At 54.1% G+C, this 21,724-nt stretch overlaps 50 non-coding genes across 50 annotated transcripts; all 50 read left to right on the top strand.

Annotated features, from left to right (window-relative positions):
- Positions 1 to 207: 207 nt before the first annotated feature.
- Trnal-aag (transfer RNA leucine (anticodon AAG)) lies at positions 208 to 289 on the top strand. Its single transcript has one exon. It is a non-coding gene; the product is annotated as a tRNA-Leu (tRNA).
- Positions 290 to 369: 80 nt separating this feature from the next.
- Trnal-cag (transfer RNA leucine (anticodon CAG)) lies at positions 370 to 451 on the top strand. The gene has a single exon. It is a non-coding gene; the product is annotated as a tRNA-Leu (tRNA).
- Positions 452 to 1,136: 685 nt separating this feature from the next.
- Positions 1,137 to 1,208, top strand: Trnah-gug (transfer RNA histidin (anticodon GUG)). Its single transcript has one exon. It is a non-coding gene; the product is annotated as a tRNA-His (tRNA).
- A 289-nt stretch (positions 1,209 to 1,497) lies between these two features.
- Positions 1,498 to 1,579, top strand: Trnal-aag (transfer RNA leucine (anticodon AAG)). The gene has a single exon. It is a non-coding gene; the product is annotated as a tRNA-Leu (tRNA).
- Positions 1,580 to 1,659: 80 nt separating this feature from the next.
- On the top strand, positions 1,660 to 1,741 carry Trnal-cag (transfer RNA leucine (anticodon CAG)). Its single transcript has one exon. It is a non-coding gene; the product is annotated as a tRNA-Leu (tRNA).
- Positions 1,742 to 2,426: 685 nt separating this feature from the next.
- On the top strand, positions 2,427 to 2,498 carry Trnah-gug (transfer RNA histidin (anticodon GUG)). The gene has a single exon. It is a non-coding gene; the product is annotated as a tRNA-His (tRNA).
- A 289-nt stretch (positions 2,499 to 2,787) lies between these two features.
- Trnal-aag (transfer RNA leucine (anticodon AAG)) lies at positions 2,788 to 2,869 on the top strand. Its single transcript has one exon. It is a non-coding gene; the product is annotated as a tRNA-Leu (tRNA).
- An 80-nt stretch (positions 2,870 to 2,949) lies between these two features.
- Positions 2,950 to 3,031, top strand: Trnal-cag (transfer RNA leucine (anticodon CAG)). Its single transcript has one exon. It is a non-coding gene; the product is annotated as a tRNA-Leu (tRNA).
- A 685-nt stretch (positions 3,032 to 3,716) lies between these two features.
- On the top strand, positions 3,717 to 3,788 carry Trnah-gug (transfer RNA histidin (anticodon GUG)). The gene has a single exon. It is a non-coding gene; the product is annotated as a tRNA-His (tRNA).
- A 289-nt stretch (positions 3,789 to 4,077) lies between these two features.
- On the top strand, positions 4,078 to 4,159 carry Trnal-aag (transfer RNA leucine (anticodon AAG)). The gene has a single exon. It is a non-coding gene; the product is annotated as a tRNA-Leu (tRNA).
- Positions 4,160 to 4,239: 80 nt separating this feature from the next.
- On the top strand, positions 4,240 to 4,321 carry Trnal-cag (transfer RNA leucine (anticodon CAG)). Its single transcript has one exon. It is a non-coding gene; the product is annotated as a tRNA-Leu (tRNA).
- A 685-nt stretch (positions 4,322 to 5,006) lies between these two features.
- Positions 5,007 to 5,078, top strand: Trnah-gug (transfer RNA histidin (anticodon GUG)). The gene has a single exon. It is a non-coding gene; the product is annotated as a tRNA-His (tRNA).
- Positions 5,079 to 5,367: 289 nt separating this feature from the next.
- Trnal-aag (transfer RNA leucine (anticodon AAG)) lies at positions 5,368 to 5,449 on the top strand. The gene has a single exon. It is a non-coding gene; the product is annotated as a tRNA-Leu (tRNA).
- Positions 5,450 to 5,529: 80 nt separating this feature from the next.
- Trnal-cag (transfer RNA leucine (anticodon CAG)) lies at positions 5,530 to 5,611 on the top strand. Its single transcript has one exon. It is a non-coding gene; the product is annotated as a tRNA-Leu (tRNA).
- A 695-nt stretch (positions 5,612 to 6,306) lies between these two features.
- Positions 6,307 to 6,378, top strand: Trnah-gug (transfer RNA histidin (anticodon GUG)). Its single transcript has one exon. It is a non-coding gene; the product is annotated as a tRNA-His (tRNA).
- A 289-nt stretch (positions 6,379 to 6,667) lies between these two features.
- Trnal-aag (transfer RNA leucine (anticodon AAG)) lies at positions 6,668 to 6,749 on the top strand. The gene has a single exon. It is a non-coding gene; the product is annotated as a tRNA-Leu (tRNA).
- An 80-nt stretch (positions 6,750 to 6,829) lies between these two features.
- On the top strand, positions 6,830 to 6,911 carry Trnal-cag (transfer RNA leucine (anticodon CAG)). The gene has a single exon. It is a non-coding gene; the product is annotated as a tRNA-Leu (tRNA).
- A 685-nt stretch (positions 6,912 to 7,596) lies between these two features.
- On the top strand, positions 7,597 to 7,668 carry Trnah-gug (transfer RNA histidin (anticodon GUG)). Its single transcript has one exon. It is a non-coding gene; the product is annotated as a tRNA-His (tRNA).
- A 289-nt stretch (positions 7,669 to 7,957) lies between these two features.
- On the top strand, positions 7,958 to 8,039 carry Trnal-aag (transfer RNA leucine (anticodon AAG)). Its single transcript has one exon. It is a non-coding gene; the product is annotated as a tRNA-Leu (tRNA).
- An 80-nt stretch (positions 8,040 to 8,119) lies between these two features.
- Trnal-cag (transfer RNA leucine (anticodon CAG)) lies at positions 8,120 to 8,201 on the top strand. The gene has a single exon. It is a non-coding gene; the product is annotated as a tRNA-Leu (tRNA).
- A 695-nt stretch (positions 8,202 to 8,896) lies between these two features.
- Positions 8,897 to 8,968, top strand: Trnah-gug (transfer RNA histidin (anticodon GUG)). Its single transcript has one exon. It is a non-coding gene; the product is annotated as a tRNA-His (tRNA).
- Positions 8,969 to 9,257: 289 nt separating this feature from the next.
- Trnal-aag (transfer RNA leucine (anticodon AAG)) lies at positions 9,258 to 9,339 on the top strand. Its single transcript has one exon. It is a non-coding gene; the product is annotated as a tRNA-Leu (tRNA).
- An 80-nt stretch (positions 9,340 to 9,419) lies between these two features.
- Positions 9,420 to 9,501, top strand: Trnal-cag (transfer RNA leucine (anticodon CAG)). Its single transcript has one exon. It is a non-coding gene; the product is annotated as a tRNA-Leu (tRNA).
- A 695-nt stretch (positions 9,502 to 10,196) lies between these two features.
- On the top strand, positions 10,197 to 10,268 carry Trnah-gug (transfer RNA histidin (anticodon GUG)). The gene has a single exon. It is a non-coding gene; the product is annotated as a tRNA-His (tRNA).
- A 289-nt stretch (positions 10,269 to 10,557) lies between these two features.
- Positions 10,558 to 10,639, top strand: Trnal-aag (transfer RNA leucine (anticodon AAG)). The gene has a single exon. It is a non-coding gene; the product is annotated as a tRNA-Leu (tRNA).
- An 80-nt stretch (positions 10,640 to 10,719) lies between these two features.
- Trnal-cag (transfer RNA leucine (anticodon CAG)) lies at positions 10,720 to 10,801 on the top strand. Its single transcript has one exon. It is a non-coding gene; the product is annotated as a tRNA-Leu (tRNA).
- A 685-nt stretch (positions 10,802 to 11,486) lies between these two features.
- Trnah-gug (transfer RNA histidin (anticodon GUG)) lies at positions 11,487 to 11,558 on the top strand. Its single transcript has one exon. It is a non-coding gene; the product is annotated as a tRNA-His (tRNA).
- A 289-nt stretch (positions 11,559 to 11,847) lies between these two features.
- Positions 11,848 to 11,929, top strand: Trnal-aag (transfer RNA leucine (anticodon AAG)). Its single transcript has one exon. It is a non-coding gene; the product is annotated as a tRNA-Leu (tRNA).
- An 80-nt stretch (positions 11,930 to 12,009) lies between these two features.
- Trnal-cag (transfer RNA leucine (anticodon CAG)) lies at positions 12,010 to 12,091 on the top strand. The gene has a single exon. It is a non-coding gene; the product is annotated as a tRNA-Leu (tRNA).
- A 685-nt stretch (positions 12,092 to 12,776) lies between these two features.
- On the top strand, positions 12,777 to 12,848 carry Trnah-gug (transfer RNA histidin (anticodon GUG)). Its single transcript has one exon. It is a non-coding gene; the product is annotated as a tRNA-His (tRNA).
- Positions 12,849 to 13,137: 289 nt separating this feature from the next.
- On the top strand, positions 13,138 to 13,219 carry Trnal-aag (transfer RNA leucine (anticodon AAG)). The gene has a single exon. It is a non-coding gene; the product is annotated as a tRNA-Leu (tRNA).
- An 80-nt stretch (positions 13,220 to 13,299) lies between these two features.
- Trnal-cag (transfer RNA leucine (anticodon CAG)) lies at positions 13,300 to 13,381 on the top strand. The gene has a single exon. It is a non-coding gene; the product is annotated as a tRNA-Leu (tRNA).
- A 685-nt stretch (positions 13,382 to 14,066) lies between these two features.
- On the top strand, positions 14,067 to 14,138 carry Trnah-gug (transfer RNA histidin (anticodon GUG)). The gene has a single exon. It is a non-coding gene; the product is annotated as a tRNA-His (tRNA).
- Positions 14,139 to 14,427: 289 nt separating this feature from the next.
- Positions 14,428 to 14,509, top strand: Trnal-aag (transfer RNA leucine (anticodon AAG)). The gene has a single exon. It is a non-coding gene; the product is annotated as a tRNA-Leu (tRNA).
- Positions 14,510 to 14,589: 80 nt separating this feature from the next.
- On the top strand, positions 14,590 to 14,671 carry Trnal-cag (transfer RNA leucine (anticodon CAG)). The gene has a single exon. It is a non-coding gene; the product is annotated as a tRNA-Leu (tRNA).
- A 685-nt stretch (positions 14,672 to 15,356) lies between these two features.
- Positions 15,357 to 15,428, top strand: Trnah-gug (transfer RNA histidin (anticodon GUG)). Its single transcript has one exon. It is a non-coding gene; the product is annotated as a tRNA-His (tRNA).
- A 289-nt stretch (positions 15,429 to 15,717) lies between these two features.
- On the top strand, positions 15,718 to 15,799 carry Trnal-aag (transfer RNA leucine (anticodon AAG)). The gene has a single exon. It is a non-coding gene; the product is annotated as a tRNA-Leu (tRNA).
- Positions 15,800 to 15,879: 80 nt separating this feature from the next.
- Positions 15,880 to 15,961, top strand: Trnal-cag (transfer RNA leucine (anticodon CAG)). Its single transcript has one exon. It is a non-coding gene; the product is annotated as a tRNA-Leu (tRNA).
- A 695-nt stretch (positions 15,962 to 16,656) lies between these two features.
- On the top strand, positions 16,657 to 16,728 carry Trnah-gug (transfer RNA histidin (anticodon GUG)). Its single transcript has one exon. It is a non-coding gene; the product is annotated as a tRNA-His (tRNA).
- Positions 16,729 to 17,017: 289 nt separating this feature from the next.
- Positions 17,018 to 17,099, top strand: Trnal-aag (transfer RNA leucine (anticodon AAG)). Its single transcript has one exon. It is a non-coding gene; the product is annotated as a tRNA-Leu (tRNA).
- An 80-nt stretch (positions 17,100 to 17,179) lies between these two features.
- Positions 17,180 to 17,261, top strand: Trnal-cag (transfer RNA leucine (anticodon CAG)). The gene has a single exon. It is a non-coding gene; the product is annotated as a tRNA-Leu (tRNA).
- Positions 17,262 to 17,946: 685 nt separating this feature from the next.
- On the top strand, positions 17,947 to 18,018 carry Trnah-gug (transfer RNA histidin (anticodon GUG)). The gene has a single exon. It is a non-coding gene; the product is annotated as a tRNA-His (tRNA).
- A 289-nt stretch (positions 18,019 to 18,307) lies between these two features.
- On the top strand, positions 18,308 to 18,389 carry Trnal-aag (transfer RNA leucine (anticodon AAG)). Its single transcript has one exon. It is a non-coding gene; the product is annotated as a tRNA-Leu (tRNA).
- Positions 18,390 to 18,469: 80 nt separating this feature from the next.
- On the top strand, positions 18,470 to 18,551 carry Trnal-cag (transfer RNA leucine (anticodon CAG)). Its single transcript has one exon. It is a non-coding gene; the product is annotated as a tRNA-Leu (tRNA).
- Positions 18,552 to 19,236: 685 nt separating this feature from the next.
- On the top strand, positions 19,237 to 19,308 carry Trnah-gug (transfer RNA histidin (anticodon GUG)). The gene has a single exon. It is a non-coding gene; the product is annotated as a tRNA-His (tRNA).
- Positions 19,309 to 19,597: 289 nt separating this feature from the next.
- On the top strand, positions 19,598 to 19,679 carry Trnal-aag (transfer RNA leucine (anticodon AAG)). Its single transcript has one exon. It is a non-coding gene; the product is annotated as a tRNA-Leu (tRNA).
- Positions 19,680 to 19,759: 80 nt separating this feature from the next.
- Trnal-cag (transfer RNA leucine (anticodon CAG)) lies at positions 19,760 to 19,841 on the top strand. Its single transcript has one exon. It is a non-coding gene; the product is annotated as a tRNA-Leu (tRNA).
- A 695-nt stretch (positions 19,842 to 20,536) lies between these two features.
- Positions 20,537 to 20,608, top strand: Trnah-gug (transfer RNA histidin (anticodon GUG)). Its single transcript has one exon. It is a non-coding gene; the product is annotated as a tRNA-His (tRNA).
- A 289-nt stretch (positions 20,609 to 20,897) lies between these two features.
- On the top strand, positions 20,898 to 20,979 carry Trnal-aag (transfer RNA leucine (anticodon AAG)). Its single transcript has one exon. It is a non-coding gene; the product is annotated as a tRNA-Leu (tRNA).
- Positions 20,980 to 21,059: 80 nt separating this feature from the next.
- Trnal-cag (transfer RNA leucine (anticodon CAG)) lies at positions 21,060 to 21,141 on the top strand. Its single transcript has one exon. It is a non-coding gene; the product is annotated as a tRNA-Leu (tRNA).
- The last annotated feature ends 583 nt before the right edge of the window (positions 21,142 to 21,724 follow it).

Raw genomic sequence — 21,724 nt, forward strand, 5'->3', positions numbered from 1 at the left:
CTCATGTTCCGCAGGCCGCAGGTTGCACTACCATTTCATTATCAACAAGAAATTCGGCCGCCCCAGAGCGTGGGTAGCTGCCTGAGAGGTTAAATCTATAGTCGAAAGGGGCAGCTGTTTGAGGTACGATGAATGAGCAGCCAGTCGCAGCAGAACAGGAAACTGTGTCGTGCAGTGGTTTCTGGAGACGCGAAGAACGATGGCGCAGGTAGCGTGGCCGAGCGGTCTAAGGCGCTGGTTTAAGGCACCAGTCTCTTCGGAGGCGTGGGTTCGAATCCCACCGCTGCCAATTTTTACTTCTCGTTTTTGTGCATTTGCGGTGTGTTCTCGTGCGGTAGAACGCAGCTCCTGTGACCGCCGCGTCGCGGAGGTAGCGTGGCCGAGCGGTCTAAGGCGCTGGTTTCAGGCACCAGTCTCTTCGGAGGCGTGGGTTCGAATCCCATCGCTGCCAACGTTTTCTGTCTCGAAAACAGGAGCACTGATTTCCCGCCAAGGAAATAGCGCAGCAAAGCGTGAGCGTCGCTTTCTTAAATTGTCGTAGCACAGTGCGTGGTGTAACAACAGGATTCACCGGCGCAGTTTGGTCGCATGATTGCTGGCGTTCGTCTCCACGAGATACGTCCCGAGCATGCCGCTCTACAAAGTGGAAACGTTAATTTTTGCAGTTGTCGTCAAGTAGCGGGTGGACGCTTGCCGTGTTTGTTGGAGGAGCGCTTGTGTCGTTATCCGGTGTCGTCTAGTGGCTGGGATACGTGGCTCTCTCCCACGAGGCCCGGGTTCGATTCCCGGTACCGGAAGTGCACATTTTGTTGCTCCTCTTATGCGACTTGTCCCGACTGACGCTTCGCTGACGCTTGCAGAAATGTACGTTAAGTATGAATCACGGCCACAAGTGACGGCGAGAGAGATGCGACACCTGTCCACCTCTTATCGGGGCACGTACCTGTGGTCAGCTGACTTGGAGGACTGCAAGACATTGCCAGGCAGCTAACCACTCTCGTAAGTGTCCTAACAGCGCAGGCACGTTCATTTGCTCGTATACATATAACGAAGATCGCGTCTGACACAGTGGGCTGAGCTTTGCTGTGTATCTTGCAGGTGCAGTCGCGACAACTGCTTCCGAGGGTGCCTCCGTGGCCGTGATCGTCTAGTGGTTAGGACATTGCGTTGTGGCCGCAATAACCCAGGTTCGACTCCTGGTCACGGCAATTTTGAAGGTTTTGCCTGGCAGTTGCTGCAATCGTGATAGTCACCCAGTGTTTGAAATCACAATGCTCCCATCATTTTACACTCATGTTCCGCAGGCCGCAGGTTGCACTACCATTTCATTATCAACAAGAAATTCGGCCGCCCCAGAGCGTGGGTAGCTGCCTGAGAGGTTAAATCTATAGTCGAAAGGGGCAGCTGTTTGAGGTACGATGAATGAGCAGCCAGTCGCAGCAGAACAGGAAACTGTGTCGTGCAGTGGTTTCTGGAGACGCGAAGAACGATGGCGCAGGTAGCGTGGCCGAGCGGTCTAAGGCGCTGGTTTAAGGCACCAGTCTCTTCGGAGGCGTGGGTTCGAATCCCACCGCTGCCAATTTTTACTTCTCGTTTTTGTGCATTTGCGGTGTGTTCTCGTGCGGTAGAACGCAGCTCCTGTGACCGCCGCGTCGCGGAGGTAGCGTGGCCGAGCGGTCTAAGGCGCTGGTTTCAGGCACCAGTCTCTTCGGAGGCGTGGGTTCGAATCCCATCGCTGCCAACGTTTTCTGTCTCGAAAACAGGAGCACTGATTTCCCGCCAAGGAAATAGCGCAGCAAAGCGTGAGCGTCGCTTTCTTAAATTGTCGTAGCACAGTGCGTGGTGTAACAACAGGATTCACCGGCGCAGTTTGGTCGCATGATTGCTGGCGTTCGTCTCCACGAGATACGTCCCGAGCATGCCGCTCTACAAAGTGGAAACGTTAATTTTTGCAGTTGTCGTCAAGTAGCGGGTGGACGCTTGCCGTGTTTGTTGGAGGAGCGCTTGTGTCGTTATCCGGTGTCGTCTAGTGGCTGGGATACGTGGCTCTCTCCCACGAGGCCCGGGTTCGATTCCCGGTACCGGAAGTGCACATTTTGTTGCTCCTCTTATGCGACTTGTCCCGACTGACGCTTCGCTGACGCTTGCAGAAATGTACGTTAAGTATGAATCACGGCCACAAGTGACGGCGAGAGAGATGCGACACCTGTCCACCTCTTATCGGGGCACGTACCTGTGGTCAGCTGACTTGGAGGACTGCAAGACATTGCCAGGCAGCTAACCACTCTCGTAAGTGTCCTAACAGCGCAGGCACGTTCATTTGCTCGTATACATATAACGAAGATCGCGTCTGACACAGTGGGCTGAGCTTTGCTGTGTATCTTGCAGGTGCAGTCGCGACAACTGCTTCCGAGGGTGCCTCCGTGGCCGTGATCGTCTAGTGGTTAGGACATTGCGTTGTGGCCGCAATAACCCAGGTTCGAATCCTGGTCACGGCAATTTTGAAGGTTTTGCCTGGCAGTTGCTGCAATCGTGATAGTCACCCAGTGTTTGAAATCACAATGCTCCCATCATTTTTCACTCATGTTCCGCAGGCCGCAGGTTGCACTACCATTTCATTATCAACAAGAAATTCGGCCGCCCCAGAGCGTGGGTAGCTGCCTGAGAGGTTAAATCTATAGTCGAAAGGGGCAGTTGTTTGAGGTACGATGAATGAGCAGCCAGTCGCAGCAGAACAGGAAACTGTGTCGTGCAGTGGTTTCTGGAGACGCGAAGAACGATGGCGCAGGTAGCGTGGCCGAGCGGTCTAAGGCGCTGGTTTAAGGCACCAGTCTCTTCGGAGGCGTGGGTTCGAATCCCACCGCTGCCAATTTTTACTTCTCGTTTTTGTGCATTTGCGGTGTGTTCTCGTGTGGTAGAACGCAGCTCCTGTGACCGCCGCGTCGCGGAGGTAGCGTGGCCGAGCGGTCTAAGGCGCTGGTTTCAGGCACCAGTCTCTTCGGAGGCGTGGGTTCGAATCCCATCGCTGCCAACGTTTTCTGTCTCGAAAACAGGAGCACTGATTGCCCGCCAAGGAAATAGCGCAGCAAAGCGTGAGCGTCGCTTTCTTAAATTGTCGTAGCACAGTGCGTGGTGTAACAACAGCATTCACCGGCGCAGTTTGGTCGCATGATTGCTGGCGTTCGTCTCCACGAGATACGTCCCGAGCATGCCGCTCTACAAAGTGGAAACGTTAATTTTTGCAGTTGTCGTCAAGTAGCGGGTGGACGCTTGCCGTGTTTGTTGGAGGAGCGCTTGTGTCGTTATCCGGTGTCGTCTAGTGGCTGGGATACGTGGCTCTCTCCCACGAGGCCCGGGTTCGATTCCCGGTACCGGAAGTGCACATTTTGTTGCTCCTCTTATGCGACTTGTCCCGACTGACGCTTCGCTGACGCTTGCAGAAATGTACGTTAAGTATGAATCACGGCCACAAGTGACGGCGAGAGAGATGCGACACCTGTCCACCTCTTATCGGGGCACGTACCTGTGGTCAGCTGACTTGGAGGACTGCAAGACATTGCCAGGCAGCTAACCACTCTCGTAAGTGTCCTAACAGCGCAGGCACGTTCATTTGCTCGTATACATATAACGAAGATCGCGTCTGACACAGTGGGCTGAGCTTTGCTGTGTATCTTGCAGGTGCAGTCGCGACAACTGCTTCCGAGGGTGCCTCCGTGGCCGTGATCGTCTAGTGGTTAGGACATTGCGTTGTGGCCGCAATAACCCAGGTTCGACTCCTGGTCACGGCAATTTTGAAGGTTTTGCCTGGCAGTTGCTGCAATCGTGATAGTCACCCAGTGTTTGAAATCACAATGCTCCCATCATTTTACACTCATGTTCCGCAGGCCGCAGGTTGCACTACCATTTCATTATCAACAAGAAATTCGGCCGCCCCAGAGCGTGGGTAGCTGCCTGAGAGGTTAAATCTATAGTCGAAAGGGGCAGCTGTTTGAGGTACGATGAATGAGCAGCCAGTCGCAGCAGAACAGGAAACTGTGTCGTGCAGTGGTTTCTGGAGACGCGAAGAACGATGGCGCAGGTAGCGTGGCCGAGCGGTCTAAGGCGCTGGTTTAAGGCACCAGTCTCTTCGGAGGCGTGGGTTCGAATCCCACCGCTGCCAATTTTTACTTCTCGTTTTTGTGCATTTGCGGTGTGTTCTCGTGCGGTAGAACGCAGCTCCTGTGACCGCCGCGTCGCGGAGGTAGCGTGGCCGAGCGGTCTAAGGCGCTGGTTTCAGGCACCAGTCTCTTCGGAGGCGTGGGTTCGAATCCCATCGCTGCCAACGTTTTCTGTCTCGAAAACAGGAGCACTGATTTCCCGCCAAGGAAATAGCGCAGCAAAGCGTGAGCGTCGCTTTCTTAAATTGTCGTAGCACAGTGCGTGGTGTAACAACAGGATTCACCGGCGCAGTTTGGTCGCATGATTGCTGGCGTTCGTCTCCACGAGATACGTCCCGAGCATGCCGCTCTACAAAGTGGAAACGTTAATTTTTGCAGTTGTCGTCAAGTAGCGGGTGGACGCTTGCCGTGTTTGTTGGAGGAGCGCTTGTGTCGTTATCCGGTGTCGTCTAGTGGCTGGGATACGTGGCTCTCTCCCACGAGGCCCGGGTTCGATTCCCGGTACCGGAAGTGCACATTTTGTTGCTCCTCTTATGCGACTTGTCCCGACTGACGCTTCGCTGACGCTTGCAGAAATGTACGTTAAGTATGAATCACGGCCACAAGTGACGGCGAGAGAGATGCGACACCTGTCCACCTCTTATCGGGGCACGTACCTGTGGTCAGCTGACTTGGAGGACTGCAAGACATTGCCAGGCAGCTAACCACTCTCGTAAGTGTCCTAACAGCGCAGGCACGTTCATTTGCTCGTATACATATAACGAAGATCGCGTCTGACACAGTGGGCTGAGCTTTGCTGTGTATCTTGCAGGTGCAGTCGCGACAACTGCTTCCGAGGGTGCCTCCGTGGCCGTGATCGTCTAGTGGTTAGGACATTGCGTTGTGGCCGCAATAACCCAGGTTCGAATCCTGGTCACGGCAATTTTGAAGGTTTTGCCTGGCAGTTGCTGCAATCGTGATAGTCACCCAGTGTTTGAAATCACAATGCTCCCATCATTTTTCACTCATGTTCCGCAGGCCGCAGGTTGCACTACCATTTCATTATCAACAAGAAATTCGGCCGCCCCAGAGCGTGGGTAGCTGCCTGAGAGGTTAAATCTATAGTCGAAAGGGGCAGTTGTTTGAGGTACGATGAATGAGCAGCCAGTCGCAGCAGAACAGGAAACTGTGTCGTGCAGTGGTTTCTGGAGACGCGAAGAACGATGGCGCAGGTAGCGTGGCCGAGCGGTCTAAGGCGCTGGTTTAAGGCACCAGTCTCTTCGGAGGCGTGGGTTCGAATCCCACCGCTGCCAATTTTTACTTCTCGTTTTTGTGCATTTGCGGTGTGTTCTCGTGTGGTAGAACGCAGCTCCTGTGACCGCCGCGTCGCGGAGGTAGCGTGGCCGAGCGGTCTAAGGCGCTGGTTTCAGGCACCAGTCTCTTCGGAGGCGTGGGTTCGAATCCCATCGCTGCCAACGTTTTCTGTCTCGAAAACAGGAGCACTGATTGCCCGCCAAGGAAATAGCGCAGCAAAGCGTGAGCGTCGCTTTCTTAAATTGTCGTAGCACAGTGCGTGGTGTAACAACAGCATTCACCGGCGCAGTTTGGTCGCATGATTGCTGGCGTTCGTCTCCACGAGATACGTCCCGAGCATGCCGCTCTACAAAGTGGAAACGTTAATTTTTGCAGTTGTCGTCAAGTAGCTGGTGGACGCTTGCCGTGTTTGTTGGAGGAGCGCTTGTGTCGTTATCCGGTGTCGTCTAGTGGCTGGGATACCTGGCTCTCTCCCACGAGGCCCGGGTTCGATTCCCGGTACCGGAAGTGCACATTTTGTTGCTCCTCTTATGCGACTTGTCCCGACTTTGCTCGACTGACGCTTCGCTGACGCTTGCAGAAATGTACGTTAAGTATGAATCACGGCCACAAGTGACGGCGAGAGAGATGCGACACCTGTCCACCTCTTATCGGGGCACGTACCTGTGGTCAGCTGACTTGGAGGACTGCAAGACATTGCCAGGCAGCTAACCACCCTCGTAAGTGTCCTAACAGCGCAGGCACGTTCATTTGCTCGTATACATATAACGAAGATCGCGTCTGACACAGTGGGCTGAGCTTTGCTGTGTATCTTGCAGGTGCAGTCGCGACAACTGCTTCCGAGGGTGCCTCCGTGGCCGTGATCGTCTAGTGGTTAGGACATTGCGTTGTGGCCGCAATAACCCAGGTTCGACTCCTGGTCACGGCAATTTTGAAGGTTTTGCCTGGCAGTTGCTGCAATCGTGATAGTCACCCAGTGTTTGAAATCACAATGCTCCCATCATTTTACACTCATGTTCCGCAGGCCGCAGGTTGCACTACCATTTCATTATCAACAAGAAATTCGGCCGCCCCAGAGCGTGGGTAGCTGCCTGAGAGGTTAAATCTATAGTCGAAAGGGGCAGCTGTTTGAGGTACGATGAATGAGCAGCCAGTCGCAGCAGAACAGGAAACTGTGTCGTGCAGTGGTTTCTGGAGACGCGAAGAACGATGGCGCAGGTAGCGTGGCCGAGCGGTCTAAGGCGCTGGTTTAAGGCACCAGTCTCTTCGGAGGCGTGGGTTCGAATCCCACCGCTGCCAATTTTTACTTCTCGTTTTTGTGCATTTGCGGTGTGTTCTCGTGCGGTAGAACGCAGCTCCTGTGACCGCCGCGTCGCGGAGGTAGCGTGGCCGAGCGGTCTAAGGCGCTGGTTTCAGGCACCAGTCTCTTCGGAGGCGTGGGTTCGAATCCCATCGCTGCCAACGTTTTCTGTCTCGAAAACAGGAGCACTGATTTCCCGCCAAGGAAATAGCGCAGCAAAGCGTGAGCGTCGCTTTCTTAAATTGTCGTAGCACAGTGCGTGGTGTAACAACAGGATTCACCGGCGCAGTTTGGTCGCATGATTGCTGGCGTTCGTCTCCACGAGATACGTCCCGAGCATGCCGCTCTACAAAGTGGAAACGTTAATTTTTGCAGTTGTCGTCAAGTAGCGGGTGGACGCTTGCCGTGTTTGTTGGAGGAGCGCTTGTGTCGTTATCCGGTGTCGTCTAGTGGCTGGGATACGTGGCTCTCTCCCACGAGGCCCGGGTTCGATTCCCGGTACCGGAAGTGCACATTTTGTTGCTCCTCTTATGCGACTTGTCCCGACTGACGCTTCGCTGACGCTTGCAGAAATGTACGTTAAGTATGAATCACGGCCACAAGTGACGGCGAGAGAGATGCGACACCTGTCCACCTCTTATCGGGGCACGTACCTGTGGTCAGCTGACTTGGAGGACTGCAAGACATTGCCAGGCAGCTAACCACTCTCGTAAGTGTCCTAACAGCGCAGGCACGTTCATTTGCTCGTATACATATAACGAAGATCGCGTCTGACACAGTGGGCTGAGCTTTGCTGTGTATCTTGCAGGTGCAGTCGCGACAACTGCTTCCGAGGGTGCCTCCGTGGCCGTGATCGTCTAGTGGTTAGGACATTGCGTTGTGGCCGCAATAACCCAGGTTCGAATCCTGGTCACGGCAATTTTGAAGGTTTTGCCTGGCAGTTGCTGCAATCGTGATAGTCACCCAGTGTTTGAAATCACAATGCTCCCATCATTTTTCACTCATGTTCCGCAGGCCGCAGGTTGCACTACCATTTCATTATCAACAAGAAATTCGGCCGCCCCAGAGCGTGGGTAGCTGCCTGAGAGGTTAAATCTATAGTCGAAAGGGGCAGTTGTTTGAGGTACGATGAATGAGCAGCCAGTCGCAGCAGAACAGGAAACTGTGTCGTGCAGTGGTTTCTGGAGACGCGAAGAACGATGGCGCAGGTAGCGTGGCCGAGCGGTCTAAGGCGCTGGTTTAAGGCACCAGTCTCTTCGGAGGCGTGGGTTCGAATCCCACCGCTGCCAATTTTTACTTCTCGTTTTTGTGCATTTGCGGTGTGTTCTCGTGTGGTAGAACGCAGCTCCTGTGACCGCCGCGTCGCGGAGGTAGCGTGGCCGAGCGGTCTAAGGCGCTGGTTTCAGGCACCAGTCTCTTCGGAGGCGTGGGTTCGAATCCCATCGCTGCCAACGTTTTCTGTCTCGAAAACAGGAGCACTGATTGCCCGCCAAGGAAATAGCGCAGCAAAGCGTGAGCGTCGCTTTCTTAAATTGTCGTAGCACAGTGCGTGGTGTAACAACAGCATTCACCGGCGCAGTTTGGTCGCATGATTGCTGGCGTTCGTCTCCACGAGATACGTCCCGAGCATGCCGCTCTACAAAGTGGAAACGTTAATTTTTGCAGTTGTCGTCAAGTAGCTGGTGGACGCTTGCCGTGTTTGTTGGAGGAGCGCTTGTGTCGTTATCCGGTGTCGTCTAGTGGCTGGGATACCTGGCTCTCTCCCACGAGGCCCGGGTTCGATTCCCGGTACCGGAAGTGCACATTTTGTTGCTCCTCTTATGCGACTTGTCCCGACTTTGCTCGACTGACGCTTCGCTGACGCTTGCAGAAATGTACGTTAAGTATGAATCACGGCCACAAGTGACGGCGAGAGAGATGCGACACCTGTCCACCTCTTATCGGGGCACGTACCTGTGGTCAACTGACTTGGAGGACTGCAAGACATTGCCAGGCAGCTAACCACTCTCGTAAGTGTCCTAACAGCGCAGGCACGTTCATTTGCTCATATACATATAACGAAGATCGCGTCTGACACAGTGGGCTGAGCTTTGCTGTGTATCTTGCAGGTGCAGTCGCGACACCTGCTTCCGAGGGTGCCTCCGTGGCCGTGATCGTCTAGTGGTTAGGACATTGCGTTGTGGCCGCAATAACCCAGGTTCGAATCCTGGTCACGGCAATTTTGAAGGTTTTGCCTGGCAGTTGCTGCAATCGTGATAGTCACCCAGTGTTTGAAATCACAATGCTCCCATCATTTTTCACTCATGTTCCGCAGGCCGCAGGTTGCACTACCATTTCATTATCAACAAGAAATTCGGCCGCCCCAGAGCGTGGGTAGCTGCCTGAGAGGTTAAATCTATAGTCGAAAGGGGCAGTTGTTTGAGGTACGATGAATGAGCAGCCAGTCGCAGCAGAACAGGAAACTGTGTCGTGCAGTGGTTTCTGGAGACGCGAAGAACGATGGCGCAGGTAGCGTGGCCGAGCGGTCTAAGGCGCTGGTTTAAGGCACCAGTCTCTTCGGAGGCGTGGGTTCGAATCCCACCGCTGCCAATTTTTACTTCTCGTTTTTGTGCATTTGCGGTGTGTTCTCGTGCGGTAGAACGCAGCTCCTGTGACCGCCGCGTCGCGGAGGTAGCGTGGCCGAGCGGTCTAAGGCGCTGGTTTCAGGCACCAGTCTCTTCGGAGGCGTGGGTTCGAATCCCATCGCTGCCAACGTTTTCTGTCTCGAAAACAGGAGCACTGATTGCCCGCCAAGGAAATAGCGCAGCAAAGCGTGAGCGTCGCTTTCTTAAATTGTCGTAGCACAGTGCGTGGTGTAACAACAGCATTCACCGGCGCAGTTTGGTCGCATGATTGCTGGCGTTCGTCTCCACGAGATACGTCCCGAGCATGCCGCTCTACAAAGTGGAAACGTTAATTTTTGCAGTTGTCGTCAAGTAGCTGGTGGACGCTTGCCGTGTTTGTTGGAGGAGCGCTTGTGTCGTTATCCGGTGTCGTCTAGTGGCTGGGATACCTGGCTCTCTCCCACGAGGCCCGGGTTCGATTCCCGGTACCGGAAGTGCACATTTTGTTGCTCCTCTTATGCGACTTGTCCCGACTTTGCTCGACTGACGCTTCGCTGACGCTTGCAGAAATGTACGTTAAGTATGAATCACGGCCACAAGTGACGGCGAGAGAGATGCGACACCTGTCCACCTCTTATCGGGGCACGTACCTGTGGTCAACTGACTTGGAGGACTGCAAGACATTGCCAGGCAGCTAACCACTCTCGTAAGTGTCCTAACAGCGCAGGCACGTTCATTTGCTCATATACATATAACGAAGATCGCGTCTGACACAGTGGGCTGAGCTTTGCTGTGTATCTTGCAGGTGCAGTCGCGACACCTGCTTCCGAGGGTGCCTCCGTGGCCGTGATCGTCTAGTGGTTAGGACATTGCGTTGTGGCCGCAATAACCCAGGTTCGAATCCTGGTCACGGCAATTTTGAAGGTTTTGCCTGGCAGTTGCTGCAATCGTGATAGTCACCCAGTGTTTGAAATCACAATGCTCCCATCATTTTTCACTCATGTTCCGCAGGCCGCAGGTTGCACTACCATTTCATTATCAACAAGAAATTCGGCCGCCCCAGAGCGTGGGTAGCTGCCTGAGAGGTTAAATCTATAGTCGAAAATGGCAGTTGTTTGAGGTACGATGAATGAGCAGCCAGTCGCAGCAGAACAGGAAACTGTGTCGTGCAGTGGTTTCTGGAGACGCGAAGAACGATGGCGCAGGTAGCGTGGCCGAGCGGTCTAAGGCGCTGGTTTAAGGCACCAGTCTCTTCGGAGGCGTGGGTTCGAATCCCACCGCTGCCAATTTTTACTTCTCGTTTTTGTGCATTTGCGGTGTGTTCTCGTGCGGTAGAACGCAGCTCCTGTGACCGCCGCGTCGCGGAGGTAGCGTGGCCGAGCGGTCTAAGGCGCTGGTTTCAGGCACCAGTCTCTTCGGAGGCGTGGGTTCGAATCCCATCGCTGCCAACGTTTTCTGTCTCGAAAACAGGAGCACTGATTGCCCGCCAAGGAAATAGCGCAGCAAAGCGTGAGCGTCGCTTTCTTAAATTGTCGTAGCACAGTGCGTGGTGTAACAACACCATTCACCGGCGCAGTTTGGTCGCATGATTGCTGGCGTTCGTCTCCACGAGATACGTCCCGAGCATGCCGCTCTACAAAGTGGAGACGTTAATTTTTGCAGTTGTCGTCAAGTAGCTGGTGGACGCTTGCCGTGTTTGTTGGAGGAGCGCTTGTGTCGTTATCCGGTGTCGTCTAGTGGCTGGGATACCTGGCTCTCTCCCACGAGGCCCGGGTTCGATTCCCGGTACCGGAAGTGCACATTTTGTTGCTCCTCTTATGCGACTTGTCCCGACTGACGCTTCGCTGACGCTTGCAGAAATGTACGTTAAGTATGAATCACGGCCACAAGTGACGGCGAGAGAGATGCGACACCTGTCCACCTCTTATCGGGGCACGTACCTGTGGTCAACTGACTTGGAGGACTGCAAGACATTGCCAGGCAGCTAACCACTCTCGTAAGTGTCCTAACAGCGCAGGCACGTTCATTTGCTCATATACATATAACGAAGATCGCGTCTGACACAGTGGGCTGAGCTTTGCTGTGTATCTTGCAGGTGCAGTCGCGACACCTGCTTCCGAGGGTGCCTCCGTGGCCGTGATCGTCTAGTGGTTAGGACATTGCGTTGTGGCCGCAATAACCCAGGTTCGAATCCTGGTCACGGCAATTTTGAAGGTTTTGCCTGGCAGTTGCTGCAATCGTGATAGTCACCCAGTGTTTGAAATCACAATGCTCCCATCATTTTTCACTCATGTTCCGCAGGCCGCAGGTTGCACTACCATTTCATTATCAACAAGAAATTCGGCCGCCCCAGAGCGTGGGTAGCTGCCTGAGAGGTTAAATCTATAGTCGAAAGGGGCAGTTGTTTGAGGTACGATGAATGAGCAGCCAGTCGCAGCAGAACAGGAAACTGTGTCGTGCAGTGGTTTCTGGAGACGCGAAGAACGATGGCGCAGGTAGCGTGGCCGAGCGGTCTAAGGCGCTGGTTTAAGGCACCAGTCTCTTCGGAGGCGTGGGTTCGAATCCCACCGCTGCCAATTTTTACTTCTCGTTTTTGTGCATTTGCGGTGTGTTCTCGTGCGGTAGAACGCAGCTCCTGTGACCGCCGCGTCGCGGAGGTAGCGTGGCCGAGCGGTCTAAGGCGCTGGTTTCAGGCACCAGTCTCTTCGGAGGCGTGGGTTCGAATCCCATCGCTGCCAACGTTTTCTGTCTCGAAAACAGGAGCACTGATTGCCCGCCAAGGAAATAGCGCAGCAAAGCGTGAGCGTCGCTTTCTTAAATTGTCGTAGCACAGTGCGTGGTGTAACAACAGCATTCACCGGCGCAGTTTGGTCGCATGATTGCTGGCGTTCGTCTCCACGAGATACGTCCCGAGCATGCCGCTCTACAAAGTGGAAACGTTAATTTTTGCAGTTGTCGTCAAGTAGCTGGTGGACGCTTGCCGTGTTTGTTGGAGGAGCGCTTGTGTCGTTATCCGGTGTCGTCTAGTGGCTGGGATACCTGGCTCTCTCCCACGAGGCCCGGGTTCGATTCCCGGTACCGGAAGTGCACATTTTGTTGCTCCTCTTATGCGACTTGTCCCGACTGACGCTTCGCTGACGCTTGCAGAAATGTACGTTAAGTATGAATCACGGCCACAAGTGACGGCGAGAGAGATGCGACACCTGTCCACCTCTTATCGGGGCACGTACCTGTGGTCAACTGACTTGGAGGACTGCAAGACATTGCCAGGCAGCTAACCACTCTCGTAAGTGTCCTAACAGCGCAGGCACGTTCATTTGCTCATATACATATAACGAAGATCGCGTCTGACACAGTGGGCTGAGCTTTGCTGTGTATCTTGCAGGTGCAGTCGCGACACCTGCTTCCGAGGGTGCCTCCGTGGCCGTGATCGTCTAGTGGTTAGGACATTGCGTTGTGGCCGCAATAACCCAGGTTCGAATCCTGGTCACGGCAATTTTGAAGGTTTTGCCTGGCAGTTGCTGCAATCGTGATAGTCACCCAGTGTTTGAAATCACAATGCTCCCATCATTTTTCACTCATGTTCCGCAGGCCGCAGGTTGCACTACCATTTCATTATCAACAAGAAATTCGGCCGCCCCAGAGCGTGGGTAGCTGCCTGAGAGGTTAAATCTATAGTCGAAAGGGGCAGTTGTTTGAGGTACGATGAATGAGCAGCCAGTCGCAGCAGAACAGGAAACTGTGTCGTGCAGTGGTTTCTGGAGACGCGAAGAACGATGGCGCAGGTAGCGTGGCCGAGCGGTCTAAGGCGCTGGTTTAAGGCACCAGTCTCTTCGGAGGCGTGGGTTCGAATCCCACCGCTGCCAATTTTTACTTCTCGTTTTTGTGCATTTGCGGTGTGTTCTCGTGCGGTAGAACGCAGCTCCTGTGACCGCCGCGTCGCGGAGGTAGCGTGGCCGAGCGGTCTAAGGCGCTGGTTTCAGGCACCAGTCTCTTCGGAGGCGTGGGTTCGAATCCCATCGCTGCCAACGTTTTCTGTCTCGAAAACAGGAGCACTGATTGCCCGCCAAGGAAATAGCGCAGCAAAGCGTGAGCGTCGCTTTCTTAAATTGTCGTAGCACAGTGCGTGGTGTAACAACACCATTCACCGGCGCAGTTTGGTCGCATGATTGCTGGCGTTCGTCTCCACGAGATACGTCCCGAGCATGCCGCTCTACAAAGTGGAGACGTTAATTTTTGCAGTTGTCGTCAAGTAGCTGGTGGACGCTTGCCGTGTTTGTTGGAGGAGCGCTTGTGTCGTTATCCGGTGTCGTCTAGTGGCTGGGATACCTGGCTCTCTCCCACGAGGCCCGGGTTCGATTCCCGGTACCGGAAGTGCACATTTTGTTGCTCCTCTTATGCGACTTGTCCCGACTGACGCTTCGCTGACGCTTGCAGAAATGTACGTTAAGTATGAATCACGGCCACAAGTGACGGCGAGAGAGATGCGACACCTGTCCACCTCTTATCGGGGCACGTACCTGTGGTCAACTGACTTGGAGGACTGCAAGACATTGCCAGGCAGCTAACCACTCTCGTAAGTGTCCTAACAGCGCAGGCACGTTCATTTGCTCATATACATATAACGAAGATCGCGTCTGACACAGTGGGCTGAGCTTTGCTGTGTATCTTGCAGGTGCAGTCGCGACACCTGCTTCCGAGGGTGCCTCCGTGGCCGTGATCGTCTAGTGGTTAGGACATTGCGTTGTGGCCGCAATAACCCAGGTTCGAATCCTGGTCACGGCAATTTTGAAGGTTTTGCCTGGCAGTTGCTGCAATCGTGATAGTCACCCAGTGTTTGAAATCACAATGCTCCCATCATTTTTCACTCATGTTCCGCAGGCCGCAGGTTGCACTACCATTTCATTATCAACAAGAAATTCGGCCGCCCCAGAGCGTGGGTAGCTGCCTGAGAGGTTAAATCTATAGTCGAAAGGGGCAGTTGTTTGAGGTACGATGAATGAGCAGCCAGTCGCAGCAGAACAGGAAACTGTGTCGTGCAGTGGTTTCTGGAGACGCGAAGAACGATGGCGCAGGTAGCGTGGCCGAGCGGTCTAAGGCGCTGGTTTAAGGCACCAGTCTCTTCGGAGGCGTGGGTTCGAATCCCACCGCTGCCAATTTTTACTTCTCGTTTTTGTGCATTTGCGGTGTGTTCTCGTGCGGTAGAACGCAGCTCCTGTGACCGCCGCGTCGCGGAGGTAGCGTGGCCGAGCGGTCTAAGGCGCTGGTTTCAGGCACCAGTCTCTTCGGAGGCGTGGGTTCGAATCCCATCGCTGCCAACGTTTTCTGTCTCGAAAACAGGAGCACTGATTGCCCGCCAAGGAAATAGCGCAGCAAAGCGTGAGCGTCGCTTTCTTAAATTGTCGTAGCACAGTGCGTGGTGTAACAACAGCATTCACCGGCGCAGTTTGGTCGCATGATTGCTGGCGTTCGTCTCCACGAGATACGTCCCGAGCATGCCGCTCTACAAAGTGGAAACGTTAATTTTTGCAGTTGTCGTCAAGTAGCTGGTGGACGCTTGCCGTGTTTGTTGGAGGAGCGCTTGTGTCGTTATCCGGTGTCGTCTAGTGGCTGGGATACCTGGCTCTCTCCCACGAGGCCCGGGTTCGATTCCCGGTACCGGAAGTGCACATTTTGTTGCTCCTCTTATGCGACTTGTCCCGACTGACGCTTCGCTGACGCTTGCAGAAATGTACGTTAAGTATGAATCACGGCCACAAGTGACGGCGAGAGAGATGCGACACCTGTCCACCTCTTATCGGGGCACGTACCTGTGGTCAACTGACTTGGAGGACTGCAAGACATTGCCAGGCAGCTAACCACTCTCGTAAGTGTCCTAACAGCGCAGGCACGTTCATTTGCTCATATACATATAACGAAGATCGCGTCTGACACAGTGGGCTGAGCTTTGCTGTGTATCTTGCAGGTGCAGTCGCGACACCTGCTTCCGAGGGTGCCTCCGTGGCCGTGATCGTCTAGTGGTTAGGACATTGCGTTGTGGCCGCAATAACCCAGGTTCGAATCCTGGTCACGGCAATTTTGAAGGTTTTGCCTGGCAGTTGCTGCAATCGTGATAGTCACCCAGTGTTTGAAATCACAATGCTCCCATCATTTTTCACTCATGTTCCGCAGGCCGCAGGTTGCACTACCATTTCATTATCAACAAGAAATTCGGCCGCCCCAGAGCGTGGGTAGCTGCCTGAGAGGTTAAATCTATAGTCGAAAGGGGCAGTTGTTTGAGGTACGATGAATGAGCAGCCAGTCGCAGCAGAACAGGAAACTGTGTCGTGCAGTGGTTTCTGGAGACGCGAAGAACGATGGCGCAGGTAGCGTGGCCGAGCGGTCTAAGGCGCTGGTTTAAGGCACCAGTCTCTTCGGAGGCGTGGGTTCGAATCCCACCGCTGCCAATTTTTACTTCTCGTTTTTGTGCATTTGCGGTGTGTTCTCGTGCGGTAGAACGCAGCTCCTGTGACCGCCGCGTCGCGGAGGTAGCGTGGCCGAGCGGTCTAAGGCGCTGGTTTCAGGCACCAGTCTCTTCGGAGGCGTGGGTTCGAATCCCATCGCTGCCAACGTTTTCTGTCTCGAAAACAGGAGCACTGATTGCCCGCCAAGGAAATAGCGCAGCAAAGCGTGAGCGTCGCTTTCTTAAATTGTCGTAGCACAGTGCGTGGTGTAACAACACCATTCACCGGCGCAGTTTGGTCGCATGATTGCTGGCGTTCGTCTCCACGAGATACGTCCCGAGCATGCCGCTCTACAAAGTGGAAACGTTAATTTTTGCAGTTGTCGTCAAGTAGCTGGTGGACGCTTGCCGTGTTTGTTGGAGGAGCGCTTGTGTCGTTATCCGGTGTCGTCTAGTGGCTGGGATACCTGGCTCTCTCCCACGAGGCCCGGGTTCGATTCCCGGTACCGGAAGTGCACATTTTGTTGCTCCTCTTATGCGACTTGTCCCGACTTTGCTCGACTGACGCTTCGCTGACGCTTGCAGAAATGTACGTTAAGTATGAATCACGGCCACAAGTGACGGCGAGAGAGATGCGACACCTGTCCACCTCTTATCGGGGCACGTACCTGTGGTCAACTGACTTGGAGGACTGCAAGACATTGCCAGGCAGCTAACCACTCTCGTAAGTGTCCTAACAGCGCAGGCACGTTCATTTGCTCATATACATATAACGAAGATCGCGTCTGACACAGTGGGCTGAGCTTTGCTGTGTATCTTGCAGGTGCAGTCGCGACACCTGCTTCCGAGGGTGCCTCCGTGGCCGTGATCGTCTAGTGGTTAGGACATTGCGTTGTGGCCGCAATAACCCAGGTTCGAATCCTGGTCACGGCAATTTTGAAGGTTTTGCCTGGCAGTTGCTGCAATCGTGATAGTCACCCAGTGTTTGAAATCACAATGCTCCCATCATTTTTCACTCATGTTCCGCAGGCCGCAGGTTGCACTACCATTTCATTATCAACAAGAAATTCGGCCGCCCCAGAGCGTGGGTAGCTGCCTGAGAGGTTAAATCTATAGTCGAAAGGGGCAGTTGTTTGAGGTACGATGAATGAGCAGCCAGTCGCAGCAGAACAGGAAACTGTGTCGTGCAGTGGTTTCTGGAGACGCGAAGAACGATGGCGCAGGTAGCGTGGCCGAGCGGTCTAAGGCGCTGGTTTAAGGCACCAGTCTCTTCGGAGGCGTGGGTTCGAATCCCACCGCTGCCAATTTTTACTTCTCGTTTTTGTGCATTTGCGGTGTGTTCTCGTGCGGTAGAACGCAGCTCCTGTGACCGCCGCGTCGCGGAGGTAGCGTGGCCGAGCGGTCTAAGGCGCTGGTTTCAGGCACCAGTCTCTTCGGAGGCGTGGGTTCGAATCCCATCGCTGCCAACGTTTTCTGTCTCGAAAACAGGAGCACTGATTGCCCGCCAAGGAAATAGCGCAGCAAAGCGTGAGCGTCGCTTTCTTAAATTGTCGTAGCACAGTGCGTGGTGTAACAACAGCATTCACCGGCGCAGTTTGGTCGCATGATTGCTGGCGTTCGTCTCCACGAGATACGTCCCGAGCATGCCGCTCTACAAAGTGGAAACGTTAATTTTTGCAGTTGTCGTCAAGTAGCTGGTGGACGCTTGCCGTGTTTGTTGGAGGAGCGCTTGTGTCGTTATCCGGTGTCGTCTAGTGGCTGGGATACCTGGCTCTCTCCCACGAGGCCCGGGTTCGATTCCCGGTACCGGAAGTGCACATTTTGTTGCTCCTCTTATGCGACTTGTCCCGACTGACGCTTCGCTGACGCTTGCAGAAATGTACGTTAAGTATGAATCACGGCCACAAGTGACGGCGAGAGAGATGCGACACCTGTCCACCTCTTATCGGGGCACGTACCTGTGGTCAACTGACTTGGAGGACTGCAAGACATTGCCAGGCAGCTAACCACTCTCGTAAGTGTCCTAACAGCGCAGGCACGTTCATTTGCTCATATACATATAACGAAGATCGCGTCTGACACAGTGGGCTGAGCTTTGCTGTGTATCTTGCAGGTGCAGTCGCGACACCTGCTTCCGAGGGTGCCTCCGTGGCCGTGATCGTCTAGTGGTTAGGACATTGCGTTGTGGCCGCAATAACCCAGGTTCGAATCCTGGTCACGGCAATTTTGAAGGTTTTGCCTGGCAGTTGCTGCAATCGTGATAGTCACCCAGTGTTTGAAATCACAATGCTCCCATCATTTTTCACTCATGTTCCGCAGGCCGCAGGTTGCACTACCATTTCATTATCAACAAGAAATTCGGCCGCCCCAGAGCGTGGGTAGCTGCCTGAGAGGTTAAATCTATAGTCGAAAGGGGCAGTTGTTTGAGGTACGATGAATGAGCAGCCAGTCGCAGCAGAACAGGAAACTGTGTCGTGCAGTGGTTTCTGGAGACGCGAAGAACGATGGCGCAGGTAGCGTGGCCGAGCGGTCTAAGGCGCTGGTTTAAGGCACCAGTCTCTTCGGAGGCGTGGGTTCGAATCCCACCGCTGCCAATTTTTACTTCTCGTTTTTGTGCATTTGCGGTGTGTTCTCGTGCGGTAGAACGCAGCTCCTGTGACCGCCGCGTCGCGGAGGTAGCGTGGCCGAGCGGTCTAAGGCGCTGGTTTCAGGCACCAGTCTCTTCGGAGGCGTGGGTTCGAATCCCATCGCTGCCAACGTTTTCTGTCTCGAAAACAGGAGCACTGATTGCCCGCCAAGGAAATAGCGCAGCAAAGCGTGAGCGTCGCTTTCTTAAATTGTCGTAGCACAGTGCGTGGTGTAACAACACCATTCACCGGCGCAGTTTGGTCGCATGATTGCTGGCGTTCGTCTCCACGAGATACGTCCCGAGCATGCCGCTCTACAAAGTGGAGACGTTAATTTTTGCAGTTGTCGTCAAGTAGCTGGTGGACGCTTGCCGTGTTTGTTGGAGGAGCGCTTGTGTCGTTATCCGGTGTCGTCTAGTGGCTGGGATACCTGGCTCTCTCCCACGAGGCCCGGGTTCGATTCCCGGTACCGGAAGTGCACATTTTGTTGCTCCTCTTATGCGACTTGTCCCGACTGACGCTTCGCTGACGCTTGCAGAAATGTACGTTAAGTATGAATCACGGCCACAAGTGACGGCGAGAGAGATGCGACACCTGTCCACCTCTTATCGGGGCACGTACCTGTGGTCAACTGACTTGGAGGACTGCAAGACATTGCCAGGCAGCTAACCACTCTCGTAAGTGTCCTAACAGCGCAGGCACGTTCATTTGCTCATATACATATAACGAAGATCGCGTCTGACACAGTGGGCTGAGCTTTGCTGTGTATCTTGCAGGTGCAGTCGCGACACCTGCTTCCGAGGGTGCCTCCGTGGCCGTGATCGTCTAGTGGTTAGGACATTGCGTTGTGGCCGCAATAACCCAGGTTCGAATCCTGGTCACGGCAATTTTGAAGGTTTTGCCTGGCAGTTGCTGCAATCGTGATAGTCACCCAGTGTTTGAAATCACAATGCTCCCATCATTTTTCACTCATGTTCCGCAGGCCGCAGGTTGCACTACCATTTCATTATCAACAAGAAATTCGGCCGCCCCAGAGCGTGGGTAGCTGCCTGAGAGGTTAAATCTATAGTCGAAAGGGGCAGTTGTTTGAGGTACGATGAATGAGCAGCCAGTCGCAGCAGAACAGGAAACTGTGTCGTGCAGTGGTTTCTGGAGACGCGAAGAACGATGGCGCAGGTAGCGTGGCCGAGCGGTCTAAGGCGCTGGTTTAAGGCACCAGTCTCTTCGGAGGCGTGGGTTCGAATCCCACCGCTGCCAATTTTTACTTCTCGTTTTTGTGCATTTGCGGTGTGTTCTCGTGCGGTAGAACGCAGCTCCTGTGACCGCCGCGTCGCGGAGGTAGCGTGGCCGAGCGGTCTAAGGCGCTGGTTTCAGGCACCAGTCTCTTCGGAGGCGTGGGTTCGAATCCCATCGCTGCCAACGTTTTCTGTCTCGAAAACAGGAGCACTGATTGCCCGCCAAGGAAATAGCGCAGCAAAGCGTGAGCGTCGCTTTCTTAAATTGTCGTAGCACAGTGCGTGGTGTAACAACAGCATTCACCGGCGCAGTTTGGTCGCATGATTGCTGGCGTTCGTCTCCACGAGATACGTCCCGAGCATGCCGCTCTACAAAGTGGAAACGTTAATTTTTGCAGTTGTCGTCAAGTAGCTGGTGGACGCTTGCCGTGTTTGTTGGAGGAGCGCTTGTGTCGTTATCCGGTGTCGTCTAGTGGCTGGGATACCTGGCTCTCTCCCACGAGGCCCGGGTTCGATTCCCGGTACCGGAAGTGCACATTTTGTTGCTCCTCTTATGCGACTTGTCCCGACTTTGCTCGACTGACGCTTCGCTGACGCTTGCAGAAATGTACGTTAAGTATGAATCACGGCCACAAGTGACGGCGAGAGAGATGCGACACCTGTCCACCTCTTATCGGGGCACGTACCTGTGGTCAACTGACTTGGAGGACTGCAAGACATTGCCAGGCAGCTAACCACTCTCGTAAGTGTCCTAACAGCGCAGGCACGTTCATTTGCTCATATACATATAACGAAGATCGCGTCTGACACAGTGGGCTGAGCTTTGCTGTGTATCTTGCAGGTGCAGTCGCGACACCTGCTTCCGAGGGTGCCTCCGTGGCCGTGATCGTCTAGTGGTTAGGACATTGCGTTGTGGCCGCAATAACCCAGGTTCGAATCCTGGTCACGGCAATTTTGAAGGTTTTGCCTGGCAGTTGCTGCAATCGTGATAGTCACCCAGTGTTTGAAATCACAATGCTCCCATCATTTTTCACTCATGTTCCGCAGGCCGCAGGTTGCACTACCATTTCATTATCAACAAGAAATTCGGCCGCCCCAGAGCGTGGGTAGCTGCCTGAGAGGTTAAATCTATAGTCGAAAGGGGCAGTTGTTTGAGGTACGATGAATGAGCAGCCAGTCGCAGCAGAACAGGAAACTGTGTCGTGCAGTGGTTTCTGGAGACGCGAAGAACGATGGCGCAGGTAGCGTGGCCGAGCGGTCTAAGGCGCTGGTTTAAGGCACCAGTCTCTTCGGAGGCGTGGGTTCGAATCCCACCGCTGCCAATTTTTACTTCTCGTTTTTGTGCATTTGCGGTGTGTTCTCGTGCGGTAGAACGCAGCTCCTGTGACCGCCGCGTCGCGGAGGTAGCGTGGCCGAGCGGTCTAAGGCGCTGGTTTCAGGCACCAGTCTCTTCGGAGGCGTGGGTTCGAATCCCATCGCTGCCAACGTTTTCTGTCTCGAAAACAGGAGCACTGATTGCCCGCCAAGGAAATAGCGCAGCAAAGCGTGAGCGTCGCTTTCTTAAATTGTCGTAGCACAGTGCGTGGTGTAACAACAGCATTCACCGGCGCAGTTTGGTCGCATGATTGCTGGCGTTCGTCTCCACGAGATACGTCCCGAGCATGCCGCTCTACAAAGTGGAAACGTTAATTTTTGCAGTTGTCGTCAAGTAGCTGGTGGACGCTTGCCGTGTTTGTTGGAGGAGCGCTTGTGTCGTTATCCGGTGTCGTCTAGTGGCTGGGATACCTGGCTCTCTCCCACGAGGCCCGGGTTCGATTCCCGGTACCGGAAGTGCACATTTTGTTGCTCCTCTTATGCGACTTGTCCCGACTTTGCTCGACTGACGCTTCGCTGACGCTTGCAGAAATGTACGTTAAGTATGAATCACGGCCACAAGTGACGGCGAGAGAGATGCGACACCTGTCCACCTCTTATCGGGGCACGTACCTGTGGTCAACTGACTTGGAGGACTGCAAGACATTGCCAGGCAGCTAACCACTCTCGTAAGTGTCCTAACAGCGCAGGCAC

This window comes from Schistocerca cancellata, chromosome 2 (genome assembly GCF_023864275.1).
Source record: "Schistocerca cancellata isolate TAMUIC-IGC-003103 chromosome 2, iqSchCanc2.1, whole genome shotgun sequence".
In the NCBI taxonomy this organism is placed as follows: Eukaryota; Metazoa; Arthropoda; class Insecta; order Orthoptera; family Acrididae; genus Schistocerca; species Schistocerca cancellata.